We start from the raw sequence: 14,143 nt of genomic DNA, 5'->3' as shown, positions 1-14,143 counted from the left end.
TATTATGGCATTACAGCGATTGGCCATAATACATTATAAATATAAATGATTGAATTACAAATAACAAGAAAGTAGAAAAGAAAGTTTGTGCTTACTTACGTAGATGTTAAAGTAAAATGATAAATACAATTATAAATTTAACCTATTTAACACGTCCACAAACATGATATACTTAGTTAATAAAAAATAAATCAACTTTTATGGTGGAATCAAAAAATAAGTTGATCGCACAATACACAGCATCACATTCATACGCAGAACAACAGCTGGGACAAAATTCCAAACCGGCCGGGACGCCGGGACCAATGTATGAAACCGGGACAATCACTGTCAAACCGGGACGAATAGTAAGTCTACATATTTTGATAAAATTGATATTACAATATTGCACCCGATTTTGATTTATTATGGATCTCAGTCGAGATGATTTTCAATGTGCGACTGAGCTTAAAGACATAAATTAAATAGGTTGTTCAGCTCACGCTCATGCTTGTTTTGTAAGATAAATTTTATCGTTTTGGTTCAAAATTTGTAAGCATTACCTGCTATTAAAAATGCAAATTTATTTTCTTCGTTCTAGCCCTTGCAAGCACCGCTCTCCATTGAAATAAGTTACCACTATTTCTGTCATGGTACCTACATCATGGCCCCCACATCTTGAAGCGGGCCCCCAGGCTAGAATCTTTGACGGGCCCGCTACCTATCGCTAAAGATAAAGGCAGTGTGACGCTCTACAGTAGCGTTTTCCAAATGGTGTACGCGGTAAAATTAATGTGTACCTATATGTAGTGTTTTTTGTATATTTAAATTCATCTATTTGAATTATGGAGTTGTCGAGTATCGATACACAATCAAAAATTGTATCGTACAACCATATAACTTTAAATGATACTAATATTGAAGATAAATAGTTCCGCAGGCGACTTTTTTTACTATTCGAGAGAATTTGTGATGTGGTCGATTCGCCACGCCGGGCCCTTCCTGAGCCCGGGCCCCCAGGCTAGAGCCCTGTCAGCCCTCTCTTTGTGGGGGCCATGACCTACATCCAAAGTTATTGGTAACCGGACAAAACAAAATAGCCAGGGGAAAAATGAAACATTAATTTTTGTGGAATCTATTTAGGTTAGGTTAGGTTAGGATTCGGAATTAGGTTAGATTAGGAATGCAAAAATTAGGTATATAATTTGATTTATTATGGCGTATTGAAAATCTGTGCTATTAAAAATCTATCAACATAATAGAGATAGGACAATTTCAATATTAAATTTATATTTTTCCTTAAAGGTCATAGTTATATTGATCGTTGTTCTGTTTTGTCATTTTCTGTTTTGTCATGTTCTGTTGCATCACTGTTCTGTTTTGTCATGGAACCACGTTATTATTTGTGTATAACTGTAAATAAATGTTTATTTTGGCGCTGAATGATCGGCAGCCCTGAATTTACAGCGCCGCAAAGTACCTACACGTAAATGATTGAATATGTCGACGTTGACCAATTTGGACGATAAAACTAGTTACAAACGTTTTGAGCACTTTTTTCTTGTAATTTCGGGAATAAAGTCGTCATACTGAACCACGTGACGTTGGATTAAAGCATTCTCATTTCTCAGACATTGTCACACGTTCTGCGATTCAAAAGAATTTTCTTTAATGCAGAGGTGATCAACCATACGTCGTATATGTATTCAACAACCATTATTCTGCACAAGTCAGCAAAGGCGCGTTTCCCTAAAGCAACATGACGCAACCGATTCGTGAGAAAATTTAAAACGGGGCCTCCGAAGAGCTAAAAACCTGCCACTCAGTTATTAAATTATATTAAAATTTAAAAAAAATGCACATTTCTCACAAACTGAGCGGAATAATTACAAGATAAAAAGAACTTTTTATACACAACGTTTTAAAATTTTCTGTTGAATTATTATGCTCAATATGCTCAAACTTGTACTTGATATGAAGTAAATAAAAAACAAACAAATTGGCAACCAATTTCGTTCTTACTTTTTATGGATTTTTCTGAAATAACTTCCCATACAAAACAGAATTAACTGAAAATGAATTCAATTCTGCTTAAATAATAGAATAGATCGAGAAGTTTAAAAGAATACCTACTATTTTATGTAACAGAAACACTTTATGCAGTCATCCAATTTTTAAATAAATATAAATGATAATAAGGCTTCAAAATTATATAAATAGATTATCTACAATGTTTAAGGAATGTTCAGGCTTATGCTCTAAAAATACCATAAAATCTCCATTTTGACCTATGTGGTACATGTGGGCCCTTAAGTAAAATTTTCCTTGTAAGCCAAAGTAAATGATTTGGCTCGCATTAAAAAGTTTACGCTTCACTGATTTTTAGATGTTTCATTATATCCATCCAATACATGGAGTGTTGACAGCTGATATATCCTAGGTTGTTCATAATAAGTTCAGGTTATACTTATTTATTTTTCCTGTATATGCACTGAAGCAGTGGCGGGTTTAAGGACGTGGGTGCCCGACGCACTGAATGATTTTGAGGCCCCCACGATAAAAAAATAAATAACCACAAAACACCCAGTACAATTAATATCAATGTATCTTTTTTGAAGAATCGAAAATATTTATTATTGAAGATGACAATGGTGACACATAATAAATACTAATATTTATTTTTTGTGTACACGTACGTTACATTAATTTGTACAGGTACGTCATTATTTTACCACGTTTTTCGTAGCTCGTATTCTTGTTTGTCCGGTGGTTGTTTGTCCAGTAAAAATCTTGCAATCGATTTTTAACTAACTTCCTGACTAGCTAGACATTTGAAACTTTTAGAATATACCAGAACACGATGCCAATGCATTCTTTTAATACTCTTAGCCATCTTTAAGAATTAAATTCATTTTCAGTTAATTCTGTTTTGTATGAAAAGTTATTTTGACACCATTATTGGTTGCTAAGCGGATGGTCCTAACAACTAAATTATTAATATATACGTGCGTTACTATGGAAATCAAAATGATATTTCAGTATTCTTCAGTTGCAAAATAGCAAAAAATGATTTGTTGACTAGTATATAATAAATGTATGCAGTATATATTAAACTTTCGAAAATGTCTACGATAGTAATAAAAGTGTAATTTCAAGCATTTCAAGTTCTTCCTCGCCAACCTGCAATCGCCCACCATTGGACAGCCGATAGAGCCTTATATTGCTTCCCATTTGTCTTCATGGTCCTCTTATACTTCGATGTCCCGTTTAAATATATTATATATTCGACCATGTCCGAACCTAATGTGGCCTCCACAGAGTGGAAGTTTGTATCAACATTTTTTTTTGTTTTTACGAGAAACGGATATCATCCACTTACTCAACCTATTAGGTCCATACTCTGACTCATACATCAATTCTTAAAATAAGGTCTCTTTAGCAATCTCGGTGTACTTATTTGAACTTCTATACATGTATAATTGTATTTTCACTGCTTTTCTATGTTTATATTATGTTCTCTTTTTATATTTTCATATTTATCCTTTTTATTACTTTTCTTCTTTATAATAAAGTTTTATGTCATGTTGTGAACGTCTTAAACTTATAATTTGTAATGTTCACAATATGTTATCAATTTAAATAAGCCGACGTTTAAGTCACGCGGCCATCGTGGCCAGATTCCGTCTTCAAGTCATTTGTGGATTAATTTGAACAATAATGTACCTGAACGAATTGCCATAACTATGAAATTTTATAAAATTGTGACCATTGTCCAAGTTTATGATATTAGTATTTTATACACAGCAGAAAATGTGTTTAATTCACAGGAATTCTTCACCACTTCAATAATACCAGTAATGCGCCCCTGGTCATTATAATGTACCTATGCGATTTGTTATAGGGAATGAAAAGCGAGTTTTTTGTGAACCAGGTTTTGTCGTATCATAAGCGAAGTCATTTCCTGCTGAGCGACGGGCATTGTGTTGGTTTTTGTGTAAACAAAAGGGCATTTTGAAAAATCAATCAGCAGGCGTAAATTACAAATGTAGGCTCGATTTTGAATGCTTAATGCCACGCGACCAGAATACTGATTACTTGAAGAAAGAGCGTAGTATAATTTAAAATGCGCCTCTTTTTGTATTAACGTAAACATAAATAATTATTGAATTTTCTTTTTTGGTGACGTCTTCTATCGGATACTGGCGACCAAACTGCAGTAGGTAGGTACCTACATCCACGGCCCCCACAAGGGGGACTGACAGGGCTCTAGTCTGGGAGCCGGGTTCAGGAGGGGCCCGGCGTGGTTTGACAACCAGATAAGTGAGATAAAAACACATCACAAATTGACCCTAATAGTAAAAAGTGCTAATTTACTTAAAATGTTAGTGTTGATTATGGTTTTAAAACATGTAGTTATGCGATGCGATGTAGATACTCGACAATTCAATAATTCAAGTATATATATTATGCAATTTATTATTATAATTCAAGTATATATATTCAAGTATATGCGTGTGAAACATGGACCCTAAGTAAAAGAAAGATCCATAAACTTAGAGTAGCACAACGTGGTATGGAGAAGTGTATGCTGAGCGGAACGCGAAAGGACAAAAAGAGGAATGAGTGGATAAGGAAGCAGACAAGGGTTTGCGATGTAACAGAGTTTATTAAAAGCCTTAAATGGAGATGGCCTGGACACATAGCTCGAAGAAGTGACAATCGTTGGACAAATCTAGTCATCCAGTAGTATCCAAGAAGTAAAAAACGTCCGCAAGGTAGACCTAGAGGCCGCTGGATCAATGGAATGATTAAATTCTGCGGAATTACGTAGCAACGCAATGCACATGACCGAGAGAAGTGGAAGCAGTTTGAAGAAGCCTTCATCCAGTAGTGGCTAGATTCAGGCTGATGATGATGATGATATTAAAAAATACTAAAAAATCTCAATAATTATTATAAAAGTAAAAGCAGCTTTTTGGGTTTCGCACAGGGCTAGGGACTGATAAATGATAATGATGCTATAACTTTGTAAAAACTAATAAGTATATTATTGTAAAATCAAATTCCACCAAGTAAATTAATGTTCAATATTTAATGTTCTTTCAATTATTAAATCATAATATTGTTATTTAGGTACAGTAGTTTTTCATGATTAAGAGTTGAAACCTTCGCGTAAGGGTCTAGGACGATTTGGCACCGGACAACTGGACGCCACGGAATTTGAAAATAAATAGACGTTAGGTACTTATAGGTACTTTAAAAAAAATATTCAATATTATTATTTATACTTCAATGATTATATTATGATTTAATCGTTGGTAAGAATGTAAATATGCAGACGTAAACAATGATTTAATCGTGCACATGTTTAAGTTCCAACGAAAAAAGAGTTTTTATTTTATATAAAGCCTTAGGCATGGTAATTCTCAATCCGCGATAAAGAATACATTATGTTAAGAGTAAAATGAATTCAAACTACTAAGTAGTAGATAGAAACTGATTAAAATACCTCATCTACACGACGTGTCTACGACAGTTTGGCGTCTAATTGTCCGGTGGCCAGTCGTCCCATTCCCTTCACGTAAGTTACCCAACTTCAAAGATTACTATCAGATTTTTGCAGCAATTATATTGACTGCAAGATTTTCGCTCAACATTAATTATGAGGCTTCGCCGGAGACTATTGAATCGCCTTCTCTGTTAAATTAATGCGGTGTTTTTTTCGCAATATTGGACTTGTTTGTGTTTTACATTCGACAAATTAACACTGCAACATCGTGGGAAAGTAGAAATCATTTTATAAAATTATTTCGCCTCTTCGCGTATCGTTCGCAAAACCGCTAAGGACATGAATGTTGTCTACACGGATTAGGCTCTCGTTAATGATGTTATGTGACTAATTATCCCCACATTCGTTTTAAAATAGATTAGTTCTGTAATATTCAACCGTTTTCACACCGCTATTTTCTTATATGGTTTAATAAAACTATATTAAAACCTGTTTGTTGAAAGATTATTTTATACTGCAACATTGTCATCGAATCCAATCTGAATTTTCATCAAGGGTTGAGTATTTTAAAATTGGAACCGTATTGTAAAATGCGCATTTATTCAACCTACATTTCAAAGGTGAATTAAATCGTTAAAAGAAATAACATAGGTAATATTATTTTTTACAACGTTTTTATTAGCTCGTATTCTTGTTTGTCCAGTGGTTGTTTGTCTAGTACAAATCTTGCAATCGATTTTTAACTAACTTCCCGACTAGCTAGACATTTTAAACTTTTAGAATATATCAGAACACGACGACAATGCATTATTTTAATTATTTTAGCCGTTTTTATTTCGGAAAATATCCGTAAAAAGTAAAACACTATTATTTTTAAACACTTTAAATTATTAATATATACGTGCATTACTATGGAAATCAATATGAAATGTCAAAATGACATTTTAGTATTCTTTATTTATTCAGTATTTCTATCAAGTACAAAAAAAAGTGTTTATTAATACATCGCACCCACGGTGGCCGCGCGGCTTAAGCTTTGGACTATCACGCCGTGGGTCTCAGGTTCGAATCCTAGGTCTGGCAAGTACACATATTGTTTTTCAATTTGTGTGCGAGTCAGGGTATGGACCTAATAGGTTGAGCAAGTGGCTGACATCCATTTCTCGTAAAAAACAAAATCTGTTAATACAAACCTCTACTCTGTGGAGGCCTATATGATCCTATTAGGATCGGACATGGTCGAAAAAAAAATTAATACATAGAGTTGTTAAGTTTATATGATTCAACAGAAAATTTAAAAACGTGGTATATAAAAAGTTCTTTTTATCTTGTAATTATTCAACCTATATTGCAAAGATAAATTAAAATGTTAAAAGAAATAAAATAAAATGTTTTTTAATTATAGTAATTTTTCACATTTATATAATAGAATAATAATTATCGGAGGGTGTTCGAAGCTGGAATTGTACCCCCGTTAGTATATATTGTTCAGAAGATTGCGATAGTGTGTGGGATGTGATATAGTATGGGTCTGATTTACGGAAACACATGTGGTCGTTTATATTGTTTTATATTTAGTATGAAGCACAATTACGTATTACACGGCAAGATAAAATGACAGTATATTCATTAATTATGAATTGACAAGTGCTGGTGATAATAATACATTTCAATTTAGATAATTTAATGGAACGGACGAGCTGCTCGGAACGTCTACATTTTGGAAACTCTAATTGAAAACTGTGTGCGTTTCCGTTGCGCTATTGTCTATGCGCTAGAAATGAGCAAAGACAATAACATGTCAGTTGTAGAGTTGTATAAAACCTCTATAATTTATTTTATAAATTTATAAACAATAAGTTTTACCCTTTACATACATCGTTTTACATATTAAAAAGCAAAGTAGGTTTTACATTTTCTTAAAGCGTATACGGAAATTTGTACGTAAACAGTTCACCGCAGGACACTTATTCGTGCGCCGCAGTACGTGAAATATGAGTTCGTGTAACATTTAATCAAATGACAAGTTCTTCGTTGAACATTTCACCGTGGAGTATATTTGTACGTATGCTACAACATGTGGAGATGTCTTTACTAGGTTAGGTTAGGTTAGGGTTAATCTAATTGGAACAGTACTATTTGCAAACTATCACCGCTTTTTGTAAAATACGTAAAAATATATTCCACGGTGAAATGTTCAATGAAGAACTCGTTATTTGATAAAATGTTATACGAACTCATGTTTCACGTACTGCGGCGCACAAATAAGTGTCCCACTATGAACTGCATGCGTACAACTTACATATTGTAACCTTCTTAAAGTGGGTTATTTGAGCAAAATAATTTTTGTCAGTAAGATTTTTTGTTGTTTAGAAAAAGCGACACATATTGTTTGCACTTTGCACTTTGACAGTTGTGAGTAACATAACATATTTTTATTTATTTATTTAAAAGTTCATTCGAACGTGAAGTTAATACCTACTGTTGAATAATTCAGAGTTTATATAATTTTGTTGTTCTATAACCCTATGTGAATCTTGGTCGCCCCATGAAGAAGTTTCTTATCAGTTTTTTTCAAAATGAGAGATGGCTATTAGCCACTTTTAGAAGTTGAGTCCAAAATAAATACACATTGTAAAACCACACGTGAATTTTTCGGATCCGGGAGTCAAACCCGAGTCCCGCTAATTCAAAAACGGACACAAAACCACTTGTAGGTACATCGTGGGCGGGTGTTATTATTAATATCATCATCATCATCAGCCTGAATCTATCCACTGCTGGATGAAGGCCTCTTCAAGTTGCTTCCACTTCTCTCGGTCCTGTGCATTGCGTTGCCACGTACTTCCGCAGAACTTTATCATTTCATCGATCATCGATTATTCAGGCGGCCAAAAGCACTCCAGCCTAGCTTTACTCTGCGAACAATTTCATCAAATATACATCCATCTATAGATACTTGTTGTCCCAGATAGATGTAGCTTTTCACCTGTTCGAGCTGAGTGCCATTGATGAGGATCTCTTTTTGGCCTGCAAAGCAGTTGAACATGACTTTCGTCTTTGTTACATTTATTTTCAAACCTACTTTGTTGCTTACTTCAGCGAGTTCCTGCATTCTGCTTTGGAGGTCTTCTGAGTCTTGCGAGAAAATTACTATGTCATCGGCAAAGCGCAGATGACTCAGGTATTCTCCATTTATGGGGATCCCTTTGTCATTCCAGTCAAGTTGCCTGAATAAGTCTTCAAGGGTAGCTGTAAATAGTTTAGGTGAGATTGTATCACCTTGTCGGACTCCTTTGCTGATAGGAAATCTGCGCGATGGTTTATGGAGATTTACAGATGCTGTTGCGCTACTGTATATATTATTGAAAATATTTATATAGCGTCCAGGGATTCCTTGTTTTCTGAGTGCGTCGAGTATTGAACATTTCTTTATCGAATCAAACGCCTTCTCATAGTCTATAAAACCCATGCATAGTGGCAGTTTGTATTCCTGGTACCGCTCTATGATTTCTCTGACGACTTGGATATGGTCCATAGTGCTGTATCCTCCTCTAAATCCGGCTTGTTCTCTCGGTTGGTTCTCGTCTAGTACATTTTGCAGACGGTTTGAGAGAATTTTTGTGAACGTCTTGTAGAGAATAGGGAGTAGACTTATTGGACGATAATTTGCTAGGTCTTCTCTGTCACCTTTTTTGTGAAGAATGACAATGCTGGCATTTTTCCATACCTCTGGGACATCCTCTTTGCATATGCAGGCTGTGAACAATTGTGCAAGTACTTCATTTGCATCCTTTCCTGCTTTTTTGAGGATATCTATCGTTAAACCGTCTTCCCCGGGGGCTTTCCCACTTTTCATGTAATTTAAAGCATGGGTTACTTCCCAGGATGTAATTTCGGGAGTATGGTCTTCCGAATTTCCATTTCTCTGAAGATCTAAGTCTATAGTCGTATTGTCAGTGTCATCACTGTAGAGATCGCTGTAGAACTCTTCAACTCGGCTTAACAAGTGTTCCCAATTTCTGACGATAGAACCATCTTTTGCTTTTAGTGCTGTGATTTGACGTTTTCCTATCGACAAGCATTGCTTGTTTTTGTTTAAACTTCTGCCTGCTTTCACAATTGCTTGTATGAGGTTAATATATTTATTTGTATTTAATTAAAAAAAACATCGATTTTTCAAGAACATGACGGTCTTTAAACATATATTTTTTTGATTCTCTTGAGAGAATATAAACATGTTAAAAAATAAATGGGTGTATAGTTAAAAAAATCTTTTTAATCAATGTGGAATAACAATATGATATTTTCATAAATTAATCCATATTATTTTTAGCATAGGTGTCAAATTTTAGTAATTGAGAATTGATCAATGTTTTAAAAATACCTAATTATATTGAACTGCTTCAGGGCTGCTATCATAATGAATTAATTTCCAAAATTACCCGGCATTTTTTATCCTCAGTTACAAGTGTTTCTTACGTGGTCCAATTACCGAGTGAAATAATATACTACAGTCTAGATATGACACTGAGTATATAATAATGTATTCATTTATTTGGACGTACCAAAGATCAACTTTTTTATATTAACGAATAAAGAGTAATACTTAGACGTTTAGAAATCTGATTACGAGTAGTTATAAAAATTGTTGTAGAAAGTTGGTGAAAAAATCCTACTATAGTTTACAGACCAAGACTCTTCTAAAAAAAAAAAAATACTATACAAAGCTTTGCTCATAGATCGATTTGAGATGTTGGGCCTTTCAAACAAAAAAGGCAGGCAGTTGAATATTCTTCTTCTTTCTTTACTTTCGACCATGTCCGATCCTAATAGGATCATATGGGCCTCCACAGAATGGAGGTTTGTATTGACAGATATATTTTTTTTTTACGAGAAGTGGATGTCAGCCACTTGCTCAACCTATTAGGTCTGTACCCTGACACACACAAATTGAAAACAATATGTGTACTTGTCAGACCCAGGATTAGAACGTGGGACCCACGGCTTTATAGTCCAACGCTTAAGCCGCGCGGCCACCGTGGAATATTCTTAAAGGCAGATATTTATTTAGAAGGGTTGTTGTAGTCATAACCCACGAGGCACAACCACGAATTATACATACCTACGCATTATACGTTGATCTTGCTTTCGTATCATTCATGAAACTAAGGTGACTTCGTTAAGTAGACCACAAAAGACACGAGGATCTAAAGAATAGAAGACATTCAACCATCTAAGCCTAAGAGGATCCTCTTCAATCGTACGAAAAGAATAATAAAGATCGGAAGACATAGTACATACGAGTATGTTGCGAGGCGGGCGGTTAGGTTGGATTATGTAGAAAACATACAGAATCCCTGAAGCTAAGGAAGTAGACGAAGGTTGAACCAAGGGAAGCCGGAACGGAGACATTTCCTTGAGACTATGGGGTTCATAGACTATAGACACATCTAGACGCCACCCGATGCATTGCTAAATGAAGCTACGTGCCGTGCGTTTGGTTTTTGGGCGAGCGAACGCATTCGCCTACAAATGTTCGAGACCGTAGACCATTTCGCTAGTGCTCGCCCGAAGTGCTCGCACTAGACGCTCAGAATTAAAATATAATTTTCTATTTTTTTACGTTATATAGTATTTTTAAGCGGTCAAAATGCAACCATTAGGTAAAGATATCCATAATTTAAGTTATTTTAAAGAAACACTAGGTCACTGATTTTAAAATAAATAATAATATACAAATAAATTGTCACGAACATGTATCAACTTACCTATGAAACGTAATACCATCTTCTTGCTTATCAGTACGGCTACCATATTTTAATCAACACGCAGAACCACCTTTCCTACTTAATTAACTAAAAATATATACCACTGACTTTATGTTTAACACAAAAAATAGCAAATTTAGCAACACAAACTTGCAGATTATCGATGCTACGTGAAGCGATTCTCCACGATTTGCCATCGATACTTTAGGAAACTGACTCAAAAATAAGTCGACCTTTTATCTTACTCTAGCGCGTGTCGCAGAGATTATAAGGGTGCCGAATACTTTCTCACTCGCACTCATGCATCGTTTTTGTTCAAGCCTTGATGGAGTTTAAGTAGGAATTATTGTAGGGCTCAGAAGAATATGTGCTACAATCAGAAGTTAAATAAAATGTGTTTTGGAGGTCGAGATATAATAAAACGCTATACAAAGCTACGCTAATTAAATAGCCCCAGTGGCGAAGGATGGATGCAGGCGACTATGAATTTTATAAATTCAATTAAACCCTGCCTAATCAAGCCATAGTAGATAGTAGTCAAAAATATTCGTCTATTAAAATCAACGTAACGTAACATAACATTAACCATACATAATTTTAGATATTTTATAGTTAGAAGAATATTTTTTATCGGTTATGGTTTGGCTTAGGCAGGGCTAATTGAATTAAAAAAAACTGACCAACACCATTTGTAATATGCACGTATCCCCTAATTCAACGAAAACACATCAAAATGATAGAAAAGGTGAGCACTATTTTTGTCGGAACGCTCATAGCATACCTCCATATAAAATGCTACATATGCAATGATCGCCACCCAGATTACACAAGTAGAAATAAAAGACTGTAAACATACATTTGTTGTCCATTTTAAAAACTTAACTTTCATAAAATCCCTAAACTATCATGGATTGGTTTAAGCAGGGTTTAATTGAGTTTTAAAAACCAACCAGCACCATCTGCAAATTGTATTCTTAGTTCAATGAAAACAAATAAGACGTATGACCGACAAAGTTTAGTGTGCACTATTTATGTCGAATCTTAACAACCTACCCCATGACCCCTGTCATGGAAAAGGATTTTAATGGGGGATAAGGAATAGGTATGGGATGGGGATATAGGATAGGGATAGGATAGGGATATGTTGGGGATAAGCATGAGACTCGGGGAAATAGGATGCAGGGTCGTGGATGGTTTGACTTATTACCTCTAAGACCTCAGTTACCTGTCCGGTTACTACACTCATTCGTTGGATGTTCCTGTATAATAATAAAGTACATAAAGATGGAATAAATATAAATATCTCGGATTTGAGCGCCACTCTATGATGATGCATAGAGACAATAGTGAAGGATAATTAAATGAAAAGCAAGTAGAGAAATTGCAACAATTGTATATTAATAAATAAGATAACTTGCGGGCTACAGTGTATAAAAGTGTATAATTACTTAAGTGATTCACGAGCACCTAATGCGATACAATATTTAAATAAATTAGAACAAAAATCCAAAAGCTAATTCGAAACAAAGACTAGTTCGGTCGGTGGACCGTAACATAAAATAACAATAAATACCGATCACACAAAAGGCTCTCCAGCCTTTTCGCTGCCCTCGATTCCTTCCAGGACGGAATCGAGGAGTGCGTCTTCAAACGTGTGGGGACCGTTGAGTTACTCCGATCTCCTGGCGTGGGGGGGACGTCCTTCAGATGATCATCGTCCACGTCTCCAAAACGTCAGGAAATCGAAAGCCCTGTGCCCAGGGCCCGAGGCTCGGAACTGGCCAAGACGTCTGCTTCCTTCGAACGATCAGGACTGAGAGATCTACTCTCGCTTCGCCTACGTGTCAAAAGCCCGCTAGCTCCGATAGCGCCGGAAATAGTGTCACGAACTCCGTACAAACTATCCCGTGCGCAGGCGCGATCCGGTCGTACTTTTGCGTAGTGTTGCCCTCGTAAAGACTTCCTTGACTTAGTGTGTTATGTTATAAAATAACATGACATTACCTCCAACCTCGGTAAGAGAAGGACAAGCCATAGCGAGGACTTCGACTGTCAACTTCTCGGGGGGGTCTTCTGATAGCATCAATCCTCCCAGGGGTTGGGCATCATGGACGGCATGCTTAGAGATAGCGCGGCTACAGGCGAAGCGAAGGAGACATATAGATGAAATTTCCACTCTGTTATTTGGTGACAGAGGGAGAGGCTTATGAAGAATCAAAAAAACGAAGAAGATTATTTGCTGAAGAGTGAAGAGCTGGGAGAGGTCTCGTAGATTTACCCTACCTAACCGGTCCACCAATAATTTATAAATTTTAAAACAGATCTAATAAATATAAAAACACCTAAGCTCGTGTACATGGAAATAAATAAGTAAAATATAATAATTTATCACAGATAATTCACATCATAACAAATAGTGGGGATTCAACCCAGCAGTGTAAAACTGCAATATTCAGAATGTATAAAAATTGTTTTTAAATATCGCTTCCAAAAGGATAGGAAGAGTTGTATAATAATTATTAATTTGAAAAGATTTGATATCAGTATAAAAAATTGAAATAATAGCCAAAAAATTTACATAAATGCACCTCAGATAATAATATATAAAATGGTATAATAAATTAATATATTGTATATAAATGAATTAATATTTTGGTTCCAGAAATTTAATTCAATTCATTAAATTGATAAAATTGCAGAGATAGTATAATATAATAAAGTAATTAATAGAAATTAAAATTGCTTCCATAATTTGAGTAATAATATAAGCATTGAGTAATTAAGTTGAAAATAATAATAGATCAATGAATGATTTAATAAATTGATTTCAAATGATATAAAGTTATTGAAAAAAAGATGAACCTTTAATAGTTGGCAAAAGTTA

The sequence above is a fragment of the Rhyacophila brunnea genome, unplaced genomic scaffold (genome assembly GCF_057557595.1).
Source record: "Rhyacophila brunnea isolate RB1 unplaced genomic scaffold, BYU_Rbru_1.0 scaffold_5, whole genome shotgun sequence".
Classification (NCBI taxonomy): Eukaryota; Metazoa; Arthropoda; class Insecta; order Trichoptera; family Rhyacophilidae; genus Rhyacophila; species Rhyacophila brunnea.
This window is presented reverse-complemented; position numbering follows the sequence as displayed.